A 15,699-nucleotide genomic window follows, 5' to 3' on the forward strand; every position below is an offset into this window, starting at 1 on the left:
GATCCACTTTCCAGATCTCAATGGTAAACCTTCATTCCAACCAACAAAGTTGAATGCAATGAAGCTTGGGGGGCATGCACCTCGATTTGCGTTATTATGCTGGGGGCATGCAAACATATCATCGAGCAGTTTTAGCAATGTTCATGCTCGTTAAAAAATAAACGCAAGAATCGAGCAGTTTTTGTGCAGAAGTTCATGCTCGTTAAAAAATAAACGTAGATTGTGAGCAATCTTTCCCTAGTAGTTCAAGCTCATCCAGAAAAAATGAACCGGTAAACAACCTCGAGAAATGTAACCTTTGAAAGCCATATTAAAAGCCCTTGGTCGTGTTTATATGCCATCACCTCCATCTGTTCATTTGGCCAATCGTTCACCTCCATATGTTTGTTTACCCATTTTGAGGAACAACTGCGAAGAGTGATTTCACTTAGCCATCCTTGTGACACTGCCGTGATTGGAGAATTCCAACCTGTACCTGGAATCTGCTGCTATCCCTGTTCATCACTCGTTCCTCAAAAGACGAGTCTTCTTTGAGCTCTTTTCACTGACTCGTAAAATATGAAAAGTTTGCCGAGTTTTGGCCTTCCAGCTCGTTAAAGCGACCGGAAAGCTATCCCTCCTCTAGATTTTAATCTTTTTGGACCTGAGGGATTATTGCACAAAAAGATCGAGCGCTTGTTTTGTTCGGCTCGTTAAAGCAACCGAAAATTCATCCCTTCTGTATTGTTTTAAACTTTTTCGGACTTAAGGGATTAGATGACGAAAAAGGAATTTTGGAGTTAACTTTTCGTACCTTTTCAGACTCTCTAAAAATGAAAAGGACCGAGTTTTCCTTGTCGTTAGACTCGTTAAAATGATTAAATAGCGACAAACTTGTCTTTAGACGAGAACGAGTTTCCCTATCGCTAGGCTCGTTAAAACATAGCGATGGGTTTGCCCGAAGGGCAGGTTATAGAACAAGCATATGTTATCCTCCTCAAGCTTGACAAAAATAAAGAGGTACTGGTCAGCAATGACTGGGGAAAAATTGGGAGAACCTCACAGTATTAATGGTAGCAAGTCGCTCTTGAACATGACACTTTGTCCTCCTTCCACATCGGGTTGGGTTGTTTCATTCACCGGTCGCAGAACCATGGTCCTCGCCACACCGTCCACAATTGGGGTAATGCTACCAATCCATCACATCAGTGTCGTTATATGTTCAAGAGATGTGGTTCTGTAAAGAGTCAACCCTGTTCCACCCACTACCATACATTATCCTTCATCCATTTCATGACCGCCACCCTGAATCATACATCACAGTTTGTTTTCACCTCATCATAATCACTAGCTCTGTTCCGTGTCACTGATGTGGGATTCATTAAGGCCCTCCTTTGACGGATCGCTCCTTGTCGACATCAGCTCATTATCCAAGGAGTTGATCTAGGAACACCCCCCTCAGTACTTTGAAGCTTGCATGCCTCAATGGCAAGTTTCTCACTTCCGGCGACAGGTATACATCAATGACCTTCGACCAGAAGATTTTGCATGGTGGTCGACGCCAAGTCCTTTATTCCCACCATGTAGATTGTACTGCCGTACCTTGAGGGTCATCATCCTTATCGGTGACTCCTCTCGCGCTTGTTAACGGTTTACATTATTGACCGGTAATCAAGCGATGTCTTTCCATGTTCGACTTCAAGAAATTCTCACATGGATCGACTTGTACATCGAGTGAAGATCGGAAGAGATTGAAGACCCCGGATCTAGTTTCATCCATCCGGGCTGCGATATATATTCAGGACATAAAGACATTTGATATGTACAGCATTGTAGCAGATGATCATCCTTTTCAAAGGATGATAAATTCGGCAGAGAATTATCAGTCTAGCATCAGACGATCGTCTGCTCTATGTACCAAAATGTATTTATAAAGCTGAGCATGGGAATGCCTGCCTCAGCTAGATCATGAAAAATGTATGAAAAATAATGTATTGTATTGTATCTTATTACAGGACACTTCTCAGCAGATCGAATGAACTTCGGATCCTCTCAATAAAGCATTTCACCCGATAAACGACCTCATACTTTAGGGGGCATCTGTTATAGACAATTTTGTGCCTTACAGCAACAAGCATGAATTGTCAATAAGCCAAGGGATCCAAAGTTCCCTAAACATGATGTTCCTACCCCTAGAGGAACAAGGTCAGCAAACCAACAGCTCTCAGATCAGTTCTCCACCTGAAAACACTCAAAAACAAGCAATCCTGAAATCAAAGCAGGTGCTCCACTGGGTTTATGCGCTGAAACACAACTGCTCCATGGTGTACCTGCGTTGCAAAGCAGGTAGAACAAAGCCCACCTGCGTTGGGCGAGTTTGGACATGTGGCACAGTGTGTCATTGCTTTGGAATCTTCCAAAAATGACACTTGGATCAGGTATTTCGCCTTGTGATGAGTCAGAGGCTTTGTTTCTCCAAGTGGAAGCAAGGTTCACCAAGTGGACTCAAGAACTGAAGATCAACTAAAGATTAACTGAAGAGAGAGAGGACACAAGGCAGCTACACATCAGTTGCAAGATGACTCATCCTTTCTCAATTCATCTATATATTGAGCTCTCTCCTATGAGCTCATGAGGCTGGAATTTTGTGCAAAGTAATGATATGCTGTTGGTTTCATTCTTGAGTTATTGGGTGATTGTTTGAGAGAGGTGAAGAAGAGCAATTCTTTCTGCTGGGAGGTGTTGCTGGGTTGGAGCCTGCAATGGTTGTAATCCTCTCAGAACCTTTATTTCTTCATTAATAAAAGCTATTGAGGTTCTTCTATGTGCTCTTGTTTCAATTGTATATTGTGATGATTGCATATTTGGTTTACACTAATCCATGAACCAGTTATGATTGCATGCCTCTTGTAGTTTCCTTCTTTGTTTTTTTGCAGGATCTCATTGTAGCTGGGCGAGCAGAAGGACAAAGAGCTAGGAGCAAGCGGCCAAAGAGGAGAGTTTGGATTCGACATTAAGCGCAAGGCAACGGTTAGTGCTTTCTCCATTCTCTTTTGCTTTCATAAAGAAGAAAACTTTCAGTAGTTTGCTTTACAGTTGTTGCTAAGGAACTGTCACCCTTAGAGTGGGTTAGGGTCATCCGAGTCGGATACTTTTCCCTACAACAAACTGGCGACTCCACTGGGGAGCGTATCCATTTGATTGTGTTTGTAGTATCTTTGCTATTCGTTTCCTAAAGAAAAGAGTACCAAATCGAAAAGCTTTTGACTATATCAAAAGCGAAGTAGAGGGGCTGCTACTCTTGCTCATTTTCTGAGCAGATTCATGATTTGAAGAGCTGATCTACAAAGATCCTTGTAAGCTCTTAGTGATAGGTTTGCACCTTCTAAATCATCCCTTTGAGTATGCTTGACTGAATGCTTCTGATTTGAGCAAAAACCGTGCATTTTTGAGAAAATTATGACCCGGAAACTGTGAAAACGCAACTCTCGTTTTCCAAAGCAGGTAGTACACAGGCTACCTGCTTTGCAACGCAGGTCCCGAACTAGCTACCTGCGCTGAGAGCCAGTTTGACTGTGCAGAGCCTGCGTTGACCCAAATTTGCTTAGTGCATTTGGGGTTTCCTCCTTTCTCTTGCCTGTTTTCACTTAGTTTTGCTGCTAGGTGTCAGTCTTGTATCTGTTTTGAAACCAATATTACTTGCCATCATTCCGCCTCTGTTATATAACGAAATTGTACTTGTTCTTTGTATTTCTTGCTCATTTACAATTTCCCATAACGAAAAGTAAACTAGTCATGCTTTTGGCCTCTTAGATCTGAACCTGTGTTAGGCGTTTTGCTGGTCTAAAGAGTTAGCTTGTTTGCTGTCCATAGCTGGTTAGTCATTTTACTTTCGTTAGTTTGGTTTGATTTCATGTATTTCCAGTGATAAAACAAGTGAATCTTAAGGTGTCTTTCGATTTTGGACAAGCTTGTTTACTTTCGCTTTAAATCGAAATCAAAGTTATATAACCACTTTCTTTTTGTATCCATCCACATTAAGAAAGGGAAAAGAAAATACATGCATTGTGCATTTTGCATTTGAAAAAGTTTGCATGATGATTTAGGAGAAAGTGCATTAGTTTGTGCTGTATGAACTGTGTGAAAAGAATTTTCCTTCTTTCTCTCTCAGTAGTTAAGATTTTCATCAGTCAAAAAGATTTGGAAAAGCTTGCTTCTCATCTTAGGCTGCATTTAGGAATTTGTCATATACATCTCGTGGTGAACCTTGAAAGGCAAACTTTAAAAAGATCAACTTAAAATATACTGAATGAACCTAACAACGCATTTGAAACATAACGCAAACATCTAGAGGTCTAGGTAGAGACGTGTTCCGGCGTCGTTAAACATAGTGACTGTCGATCTCTACGAAGGTGGGTGATTCCTCCTGAGAGTCGGTGGCACTAATACGGACTTGTGCTCCCACGTACCGTCGCGTATATATTGGGAGACCCCTATAGGCAATTATCCTTTATCCATAGGAAGCCGTGTCGGCCGCCCTACTAATCGCGATGCAGTGAACACAGCATTCACGAAGATCGACCACCCGTACCGTAAAACGTATTCTGTGGTTTCGCGAAAGGTTTGGCACACCCTCTGCCTAGATCTCCAGAGCAGTTTCTTTTGGCCTTTTTCAAACTCTATAACTGAAAAGGTCCAACCGAGCATTTGTCACTTCGGGCTCGTTAATACATCGAAGGCGACTAGAGTCATCTTTAGCTTTTTCTCGACTCTTAAAACATGAAAAAGCAAAGTTATGTTTAAAAGCGTCTAATAAAATTCATTCAAATCGGAAACACAAATTTTCCCCTTTATATTTTAGTTGATCGAGTAATCCGCAATCGTGGAAGAAAGTCAATTGAATATCCGTCGTTCTCGGAGGCTTGCGAGTCAACCGTCTTTGTCTCCGGAATCGAAAACAATCCGGACAAAGCGAACTCGTCGAACCAGTTCAAAATCTCCTTTAAAAGTTAGAACAAGCGTTCCAACAACATCTGAGATTCTGGTCACTCCAAACATTTCTGGAAACCCTGCCTCAATAGAAGAAGTTAAATCGCCACAGAGGGACAGTAATACTGATCCTAGTCTGGGGGCAAATACTCGTATGACTGAACCAGTTCCATCTGTAACCGGTCCAGAGAGTTTTGTTCCTCAAACATCCGTCGCGGTCGATACAACCCCTTCTTCGGCACCGGAAATCTTTTACGGACCTGACGGTCTTCCTCTTCCACCTGGTCTGATTGCGATAGAGGAAATTATAGAGGAACCGCAAGTATCCACTCCAATTCAATTTGGAGTAGGGGCCACTCTATTTCCTGCTACAACAGAAGTTTGTCCATCACCAGTGGAAGTTCCTGTAGAATCACTAGGTGATCAATTGGATAGACTAAAAATGACTGAACAACCGTCGACATCTAGGACTGTGTCGAATGACACGGCGACGGCAGAATTACCTGCTGCAAATCCAACAATGTTCGCCGGCATACCATCTGTCCCAACTAGCTCGCAGTCGCTAGAAGGAGTCCAGCAAGAGACTACCTCGACAGTATGGTCTGTTCCTGTTTGTTCCGGAGTAATGTCTGGTAACTCTCATGGTGAGGCTCATCAAATTGACCCTTTTGGGAATCTAATTAGGCCATCCAGTCCTCCAAGGCAGGCAGTTGCCTTGAGTTCTGGGTTGCTACCGTATGGGGGGCAGTACCCATACGGGAGCTCTCAACCTTATTCAAGTTATGGCGGAATTGCAACGAGTAGTTGGGTACCTGTGCTATCCCAGCCACCGAGAGTTGTATATTCTATGCAACAGTGTGTACCTGTGACAAACATCCCAACTACACCGGCTATTGTGACCGTGTCGCAAGTTCAAACAATGCCTGTTGTGTGTCAACCTCAGATTGCTCAGGTTCTCATGCAACAGCCACTTGACCCTGCGACCCAACCACAATCACCTACTGGTGGGACAACACAAGTACAGTTGGGTACGACTACCCCACATCTTGGTCCAATGATTAGTGTAGCGCAACAACCCATGGTGTCGCAACCGTGGATAATGCAATACCAACAGCCGCAATTCCAACAAGTGTACCAAGGTTCTGAACAACAAATATTTGCGAATACTGGACAACCATATATTCAAAATGGTCAAAATCAACCACTTTATAGTGGTCAAGTCCATCAACCGTATTCATCATACCAACATCAACTCCATTATGCTGGTATGCAAAGACCGACTGTTCAGGCGATTCCATCGTATCCTGGTTACGCTTCACCTAACTTGAACCAGCAGTTACCATTCGTGGCGACTTTAGAGTTGCCTGATTTACATCGGTTAACAAACGATCCAATTGCTTACGCCCCTTGGTGGCCAGTGATTCCGCACAAACTTCCATCCGACATTCCTAAATTCAATGGAAATCCAGGTGAAGACCCGTCGAATCATGTGATGACATTTCATCTATGGTGTTCGTCGAACACTTTGAATGACGATTCGATAAGGCTTCGCCTCTTTCAGAGGACATTGACAGGTCCAGTAGCAAAATGGTATATAGAATTGCCTAGAGCTTCGTTCGACAATTTCAGCTCCCTTGCCACGACATTCTTAACCCACTTTCAATTACCAATAAGGTACGAAACGGGAACAGAGATATTGACTAACTTCAAACAGACAACCGCAACTCATATATCAGATCATATACATGAGTGGCGACGTCGACGAAGAATGGTTAAAACATACGTTCCTGATCAGCTTTTAGCTGAGTGGTTTATAAAGTCATTACTTCCGGCTATAACGAAAGATGTAGCAAAGGGAGGAGTCGTAACAGAAGAGCAAGTTATCGCTCGTGCACAATACTTGGATTTAGTATATACTCAGTCCGGCATGCTCTATGACAAAATACCAGATGCCCCTAGACCAAAGTTTTCAATCCCTCCTCCTCCTAAATCAAACAGTGACTCTCATGCCGGCGATGGCGTGATTGGCACGGCAAACACGAATCCGAAAAGGACCAATCAAAAGAAGGTCCGTAAGGATTCGAATCAAAATGCGCATGAAGAAGTTCTTGCTTCGGAAGTAAATGCCGTATCGACAAATAAAGGCAAAGAAACCAATCAACCAGGAAGCAAGAAAAATCAAAACAAAGGGAAGAAGAAGAAACCAGGAGAGTCATCTCCTCGAAAAACTTCTTCAAGCTCTCCTCGAGATAGGAAACCACCTTATGGGTGTCAGATATGTGATGAGGATCACTGGACGAGAGAATGTCCATAAAAAGCTGATCTAAAAAGATTCTTAAAGAGTTCGCAAACTCCAGCTGTGTTAACTGATCCGTTTCCTGATCGAGGAAAAAATCTGGTTGGTAGTGGAAATGCTTCACCGTCGCAAGTGCTTATGTTATCGATATCGAAACAACAGAATGATGCTTTGATTTCAACAAGGAAAAAAGATTACGGGAATCCACAGGTGTCGAACGATAAAGGTAAAGATCAACCTAGCAGTTCGACAACAACTTCGGCAGAAGTTGTACCCCCCATCACACATGAATTAACAATAAAACCGCCAAAGGGAGTAGTACACAAGTCGACATTTAATCCTCGTGCCAGAGCGGCACAGCATTATAATATAGTGGAAGATTTGGCGCAATCGCCGTCTGCTATGTCGACTCTTGAAGTACTACAAAATTGCCCATCCCAAAGGCAGGCATTGTTATCAGCAATTGGTGGGGTAGATCCTAAAGATTCCAATCTTGTATCCTTTGATCACAAAGGATATGATCCTCGGTTACCAGCTCAGCTAGCTTTCCTCGTCCAAGTGAAAGCCCTCAACAAAACTGTTCATCGAACAATTATTGATGAGGGGGCATCGACATGTATTATGTCGATGAGCTGCTGGAAAACTTTAGGATCTCCAACCTTGTCGCGATCATCGACAACATTAAAAGCATTCGACGGAAGGACATATACCCCTTATGGTATCCTTAGTAACTTGAAAGTTGAACTAGGGGGCAAAACAGTAGAAATAGATGTTGAAGTCATCGATGGCAATCTTGACTATAACATCCTACTGGGAAGACCATGGATTTATGCCATGGAAGCTGTTGTGTTGACCTATTTTAGGAAAATCGCATTCCCCTTTCAAGGAGGGATTACGATTATTGACCAACAAAATTTCCTCCCTAATGGTTCACAGGTTATAGGAAGCGTTCCTCTGATCCATGGAAGCGACCATTCGTTTCAAAATATCGGAGTAGGCCTACTAAAAGATCCTACATTAATGGGAACTTTCACCCTTCCGCCAACGTTCATTGTGGGAGAAGTGGCGACAGTAGGAACCTGCAATATGATATCTTCTGCACAAGAGATGTCAGAAAACGATATCAGCATGGATCATGCAAAGGTTTTGTCCCCAAGCCCAATGGAAATATTGTAGCAATCAATTTTCTTGGCCTGGGGGGCAACCCCAAATCAACGCTCATCAAGCGTTTGGATAGATAGGTCTAGAAAATATGGCACCCCTTTAAGTCCTTGGTCGCGAGTGCATGGAACCGACAAAGGAATAGTCCAATCAATGGTAATTGACGGGGCACCATGGAATGATTCCCACCATCGTTCCCTTCTCCCGGGTTGTGGGGAAGATACTCAAAATAACCTTTATCATCCTTCAGTTTTCGATTTTCTATCGAGTACTGTAAATACAGTGGGCAATGAGGATGGTTCTTTTACTATGTCAACCTCATTAAAAAATGAAACGATCCACTTTCCAGATCTCAATGGTAAACCTTCATTCCAACCAACAAAGTTGAATGCAATGAAGCTTGGGGGGCATGCACCTCGATTTGCGTTATTATGCTGGGGGCATGCAAACATATCATCGAGCAGTTTTAGCAATGTTCATGCTCGTTAAAAAATAAACGCAAGAATCGAGCAGTTTTTGTGCAGAAGTTCATGCTCGTTAAAAAATAAACGTAGATTGTGAGCAATCTTTCCCTAGTAGTTCAAGCTCATCCAGAAAAAATGAACCGGTAAACAACCTCGAGAAATGTAACCTTTGAAAGCCATATTAAAAGCCCTTGGTCGTGTTTATATGCCATCACCTCCATCTGTTCATTTGGCCAATCGTTCACCTCCATATGTTTGTTTACCCATTTTGAGGAACAACTGCGAAGAGTGATTTCACTTAGCCATCCTTGTGACACTGCCGTGATTGGAGAATTCCAACCTGTACCTGGAATCTGCTGCTATCCCTGTTCATCACTCGTTCCTCAAAAGACGAGTCTTCTTTGAGCTCTTTTCACTGACTCGTAAAATATGAAAAGTTTGCCGAGTTTTGGCCTTCCAGCTCGTTAAAGCGACCGGAAAGCTACCCCTCCTCTAGATTTTAATCTTTTTGGACCTGAGGGATTATTGCACAAAAAGATCGAGCGCTTGTTTTGTTCGGCTCGTTAAAGCAACCGAAAATTCATCCCTTCTGTATTGTTTTAAACTTTTTCGGACTTAAGGGATTAGATGACGAAAAAGGAATTTTGGAGTTAACTTTTCGTACCTTTTCAGACTCTCTAAAAATGAAAAGGACCGAGTTTTCCTTGTCGTTAGACTCGTTAAAATGATTAAATAGCGACAAACTTGTCTTTAGACGAGAACGAGTTTCCCTATCGCTAGGCTCGTTAAAACATAGCGATGGGCTTGCCCGAAGGGCAGGTTATAGAACAAGCATATGTTATCCTCCTCAAGCTTGACAAAAATAAAGAGGTACTGGTCAGCAATGACTGGGGAAAAATTGGGAGAACCTCACAGTATTAATGGTAGCAAGTCGCTCTTGAACATGACACTTTGTCCTCCGTCCACATCGGGTTGGGTTGTTTCATTCACCGGTCGCAGAACCATGGTGCTCGCCACACCGTCCACAATTGGGGTAATGCTACCAATCCATCACATCAGTGTCGTTATATGTTCAAGAGATGTGGTTCTGTAAAGAGTCAACCCTGTTCCACCCACTACCATACATTATCCTTCATCCATTTCATGACCGCCACCCTGAATCATACATCACAGTTTGTTTTCACCTCATCATAATCACTAGCTCCGTTCCGTGTCACTGATGTGGGATTCATTAAGGCCCTCCTTTGACGGATCGATCCTTGCCGACATCATCTCATTATCCAAGGAGTTGATCTAGGAACACCCCCCTCAGTACTTTGAAGCTTGCATGCCTCAATGGCAAGTTTCTCACTTCCGGCGACAGGTATACATCAATGACCTTCGACCAGAAGATTTTGCATGGTGGTCGACGCCAAGTCCTTTATTCCCACCATGTAGATTGTACTGCCGTACCTTGAGGGTCATCATCCTCATCGGTGACTCCTCTCGCGCTTGTTAACGGTTTACATTATTGACCGGTAATCAAGCGATGTCTTTCCATGTTCGACTTCAAGAAATTCTCACATGGATCGACTTGTACATCGAGTGAAGATCGGAAGAGATTGAAGACCCCGGATCTAGTTTCATCCATCCGGGCTGCGATATATATTCAGGACATAAAGACATTTGATATGTATAGCATTGCAGCAGATGATCATCCTTTTCAAAGGATGATAAATTCGGCAGAGAATTATCAGTCTAGCATCAGACGATCGTCTGCTCTATGTACCAAAATGTATTTATAAAGCTGAGCATGGGAATGCCCGCCTCAGCTAGATCATGAAAAATGTATGAAAAATAATGTATTGTATTGTATCTTATTACAGGACACTTCTCAGCAGATCGAATGAACTTCGGATCCTCTCAATAAAGCATTTCACCCGATAAACGACCTCATACTTTAGGGGGCATCTGTTATAGACAATTTTGTGCCTTACAGCAACAAGCATGAATTGTCAATAAGCCAAGGGATCCAAAGTTCCCTAAACATGATGTTCCTACCCCTAGAGGAACAAGGTCAGCAAACCAACAGCTCTCAGATCAGTTCTCCACCTGAAAACACTCAAAAACAAGCAATCCTGAAATCAAAGCAGGTGCTCCACTGGGTTTCTGCGCTGAAACACAACTGCTCCATGGTGTACCTGCGTTGCAAAGCAGGTAGAACAAAGCCCACCTGCGTTGGGCGAGTTTGGACATGTGGCACAGTGTGTCATTGCTTTGGAATCTTCCAAAAATGACACTTGGATCAGGTATTTCGCCTTGTGATGAGTCAGAGGCTTTGTTTCTCCAAGTGGAAGCAAGGTTCACCAAGTGGACTCAAGAACTGAAGATCAACTAAAGATTAACTGAAGAGAGAGAGGACACAAGGCAGCTACACATCAGTTGCAAGATGACTCATCCTTTCTCAATTCATCTATATATTGAGCTCTCTCCTATGAGCTCATGAGGCTGGAATTTTGTGCAAAGTAATGATATGCTGTTGGTTTCATTCTTGAGTTATTGGGTGATTGTTTGAGAGAGGTGAAGAAGAGCAATTCTTTCTGCTGGGAGGTGTTGTTGGGTTGGAGCCTGCAATGGTTGTAATCCTCTCAGAACCTTTATTTCTTCATTAATAAAAGCTATTGAGGTTCTTCTATGTGCTCTTGTTTCAATTGTATATTGTGATGATTGCATATTTGGTTTACACTAATCCATGAACCAGTTATGATTGCATGCCTCTTGTAGTTTCCTTCTTTGTTTTTTTGCAGGATCTCATTGTAGCTGGGCGAGCAGAAGGACAAAGAGCTAGGAGCAAGCGGCCAAAGAGGAGAGTTTGGATTCGACATTAAGCGCAAGGCAACGGTTAGTGCTTTCTCCATTCTCTTTTGCTTTCATAAAGAAGAAAACTTTCAGTAGTTTGCTTTACAGTTGTTGCTAAGGAACTGTCACCCTTAGAGTGGGTTAGGGTCATCCGAGTCGGATACTTTTCCCTACAACAAACTGGCGACTCCACTGGGGAGCGTATCCGTTTGATTGTGTTTGTAGTATCTTTGCTATTCGTTTCCTAAAGAAAAGAGTACCAAATCGAAAAGCTTTTGACTATATCAAAAGCGAAGTAGAGGGGCTGCTACTCTTGCTCATTTTCTGAGCAGATTCATGATTTGAAGAGCTGATCTACAAAGATCCTTGTAAGCTCTTAGTGATAGCTTTGCACCTTCTAAATCATCCCTTTGAGTATGCTTGACTGAATGCTTCTGATTTGAGCAAAAACCGTGCAATTTTGAGAAAATTATGACCCGGAAACTGTGAAAACGCAACTCTCGTTTTCCAAAGCAGGTAGTACACAGGCTACCTGCTTTGCAACGCAGGTCCCGAACTAGCTACCTGCGCTGAGAGCCAGTTTGACTGTGCAGAGCCTGCGTTGACCCAAATTTGCTTAGTGCATTTGGGGTTTCCTCCTTTCTCTTGCCTGTTTTCACTTAGTTTTGCTGCTAGGTGTCAGTCTTGTATCTGTTTTGAAACCAATATTACTTGCCATCATTCCGCCTCTGTTATATAACGAAATTTTACTTGTTCTTTGTATTTCTTGCTCATTTACAATTTCCCATAACGAAAAGTAAACTAGTCATGCTTTTGGCCTCTTAGATCTGAACCTGTGTTAGGCGTTTTGCTGGTCTAAAGAGTTAGCTTGTTTGCTGTCCATAGCTGGTTAGTCATTTTACTTTCGTTAGTTTGGTTTGATTTCATGTATTTCCAGTGATAAAACAAGTGAATCTTAAGGTGTCTTTCGATTTTGGACAAGCTTGTTTACTTTCGCTTTAAATCGAAATCAAAGTTATATAACCACTTTCTTTTTGTATCCATCCACATTAAGAAAGGGAAAAGAAAATACATGCATTGTGCATTTTGCATTTGAAAAAGTTTGCATGATGATTTAGGAGAAAGTGCATTAGTTTGTGCTGTATGAACTGTGTGAAAAGAATTTTCCTTCTTTCTCTCTCAGTAGTTAAGATTTTCATCAGTCAAAAAGATTTGGAAAAGCTTGCTTCTCATCTTAGGCTGCATTTAGGAATTTGTCATATACATCTCGTGGTGAACCTTGAAAGGCAAACTTTAAAAAGATCAACTTAAAATATACTAAATGAACCTAACAACGCATTTGAAACATAACGCAAACATCTAGAGGTCTAGGTAGAGACGTGTTCCGGCGTCGTTAAACATAGTGACTGTCGATCTCTACGAAGGTGGGTGATTCCTCCTGAGAGTCGGTGGCACTAATACGGACTTGTGCTCCCACGTACCGTCGCGTATATATTGGGAGACCCCTATAGGCAATTATCCTTTATCCATAGGAAGCCGTGTCGGCCGCCCTACTAATCGCGATGCAGTGAACACAGCATTCACGAAGATCGACCACCCGTACCGTAAAACGTATTCTGTGGTTTCGCGAAAGGTTTGGCACACCCTCTGCCTAGATCTCCAGAGCAGTTTCTTTTGGCCTTTTTCAAACTCTATAACTGAAAAGGTCCAACCGAGCATTTGTCACTTCGGGCTCGTTAATACATCGAAGGCGACTAGAGTCATCTTTAGCTTTTTCTCGACTCTTAAAACATGAAAAAGCAAAGTTATGTTTAAAAGCGTCTAATAAAATTCATTCAAATCGGAAACACAAATTTTCCCCTTTATATTTTAGTTGATCGAGTAATCCGCAATCGTGGAAGAAAGTCAATTGAATATCCGTCGTTCTCGGAGGCTTGCGAGTCAACCGTCTTTGTCTCCGGAATCGAAAACAATCCGGACAAAGCGAACTCGTCGAACCAGTTAAAAATCTCCTTTAAAAGTTAGAACAAGCGTTCCAACAACATCTGAGATTCTGGTCACTCCAAACATTTCTGGAAACCCTGCCTCAATAGAAGAAGTTCAATCGCCACAGAGGGACAGTAATACTGATCCTAGTCTGGGGGCAAATACTCGTATGACTGAACCAGTTCCATCTGTAACCGGTCCAGAGAGTTTTGTTCCTCAAACATCCGTCGCGGTCGATACAACCCCTTCTTCGGCACCGGAAATATTTTACGGACCTGACGGTCTTCCTCTTCCACCTGGTCTGATTGCGATAGAGGAAATTATAGAGGAACCGCAAGTATCCACTCCAATTCAATTTGGAGTAGGGGCCACTCTATTTCCTGCTACAACAGAAGTTTGTCCATCACCAGTGGAAGTTCCTGTAGAATCACTAGGTGATCAATTGGATAGACTAAAAATGATTGAACAACCGTCGACATCTAGGACTGTGTCGAATGACACGGCGACGGCAGAATTACCTGCTGCAAATCCAACAATGTTCGCCGGCATACCATCTGTCCCAACTAGCTCGCAGTCGCTAGAAGGAGTCCAGCAAGAGACTACCTCGACAGTATGGTCTGTTCCTGTTTGTTCCGGAGTAATGTCTGGTAACTCTCATGGTGAGGCTCATCAAATTGACCCTTTTGGGAATCTAATTAGGCCATCCAGTCCTCCAAGGCAGGCAGTTGCCTTGAGTTCTGGGTTGCTACCGTATGGGGGGCAGTACCCATACGAGAGCTCTCAACCTTATTCAAGTTATGGCGGAATTGCAACGAGTAGTTGGGTACCTGTGCTATCCCAGCCACCGAGAGTTGTATATTCTATGCAACACTGTGTACTTGTGACAAACATCCCAACTACACCGGCTATTGTGACCGTGTCGCAAGTTCAAACAATGCCTGTTGTGTGTCAACCTCAGATTGCTCAGGTTCTCATGCAACAGCCACTTGACCCTGCGACCCAACCACAATCACCTACTGGTGGGACAACACAAGTACAGTTGGGTACGACTACCCCACATCTTGTTCCAATGGTTAGTGTAGCGCAACAACCCATGGTGTCGCAACCGTGGATAATGCAATACCAATAGCGGCAATTCCAACAAGTGTACCAAGGTTCTGAACAACAAATATTTGCGAATACTGGACAACCATATATTCAAAATGGTCAAAATCAACCACTTTATAGTGGTCAAGTCCATCAACCGTATTCATCATACCAACATCAACTCCATTATGCTGGTATGCAAAGACCGACTGTTCAGGCGATTCCATCGTATCCTGGTTACGCTTCACCTAACTTGAACCAGCAGTTACCATTCGTGGCGACTTTAGAGTTGCCTGATTTACATCGGTTAACAAACGATCCAATTGCTTACGCCCCTTGGTGGCCAGTGATTCCGCACAAACTTCCATCCGACATTCCTAAATTCAATGGAAATCCAGGTGAAGACCCGTCGAATCATGTGATGACATTTCATCTATGGTGTTCGTCGAACACTTTGAATGACGATTCGATAAGGCTTCGCCTCTTTCAGAGGACATTGACAGGTCCAGCAGCAAAATGGTATATAGAATTGCCTAGAGCTTCGTTCGACAATTTCAGCTCCCTTGCCACGACATTCTTAACCCACTTTCAATTACCAATAAGGTACGAAACGGGAACAGAGATATTGACTAACTTCAAACAGACAACCGCAACTCATATATCAGATCATATACATGAGTGGCGACGTCGACGAAGAATGGTTAAAACATACGTTCCTGATCAGCTTTTAGCTGAGTGGTTTATAAAGTCATTACTTCCGGCTATAACGGAAGATGTAGCAAAGGGAGGAGTCGTAACAGAAGAGCAAGTTATCGCTCGTGCACAATACTTGGATTTAGTATATACTCAGTCTGGCATGCTCTATGACAAAATACCAGATGCCCCTAGACCAAAGTTTTC

Source organism: Pinus tabuliformis, chromosome 3_1 (assembly GCF_031772625.1).
Source record: "Pinus tabuliformis cultivar Carrire ecotype Pingquan chromosome 3_1, CPIR1, whole genome shotgun sequence".
In the NCBI taxonomy this organism is placed as follows: Eukaryota; Viridiplantae; Streptophyta; class Pinopsida; order Pinales; family Pinaceae; genus Pinus; species Pinus tabuliformis.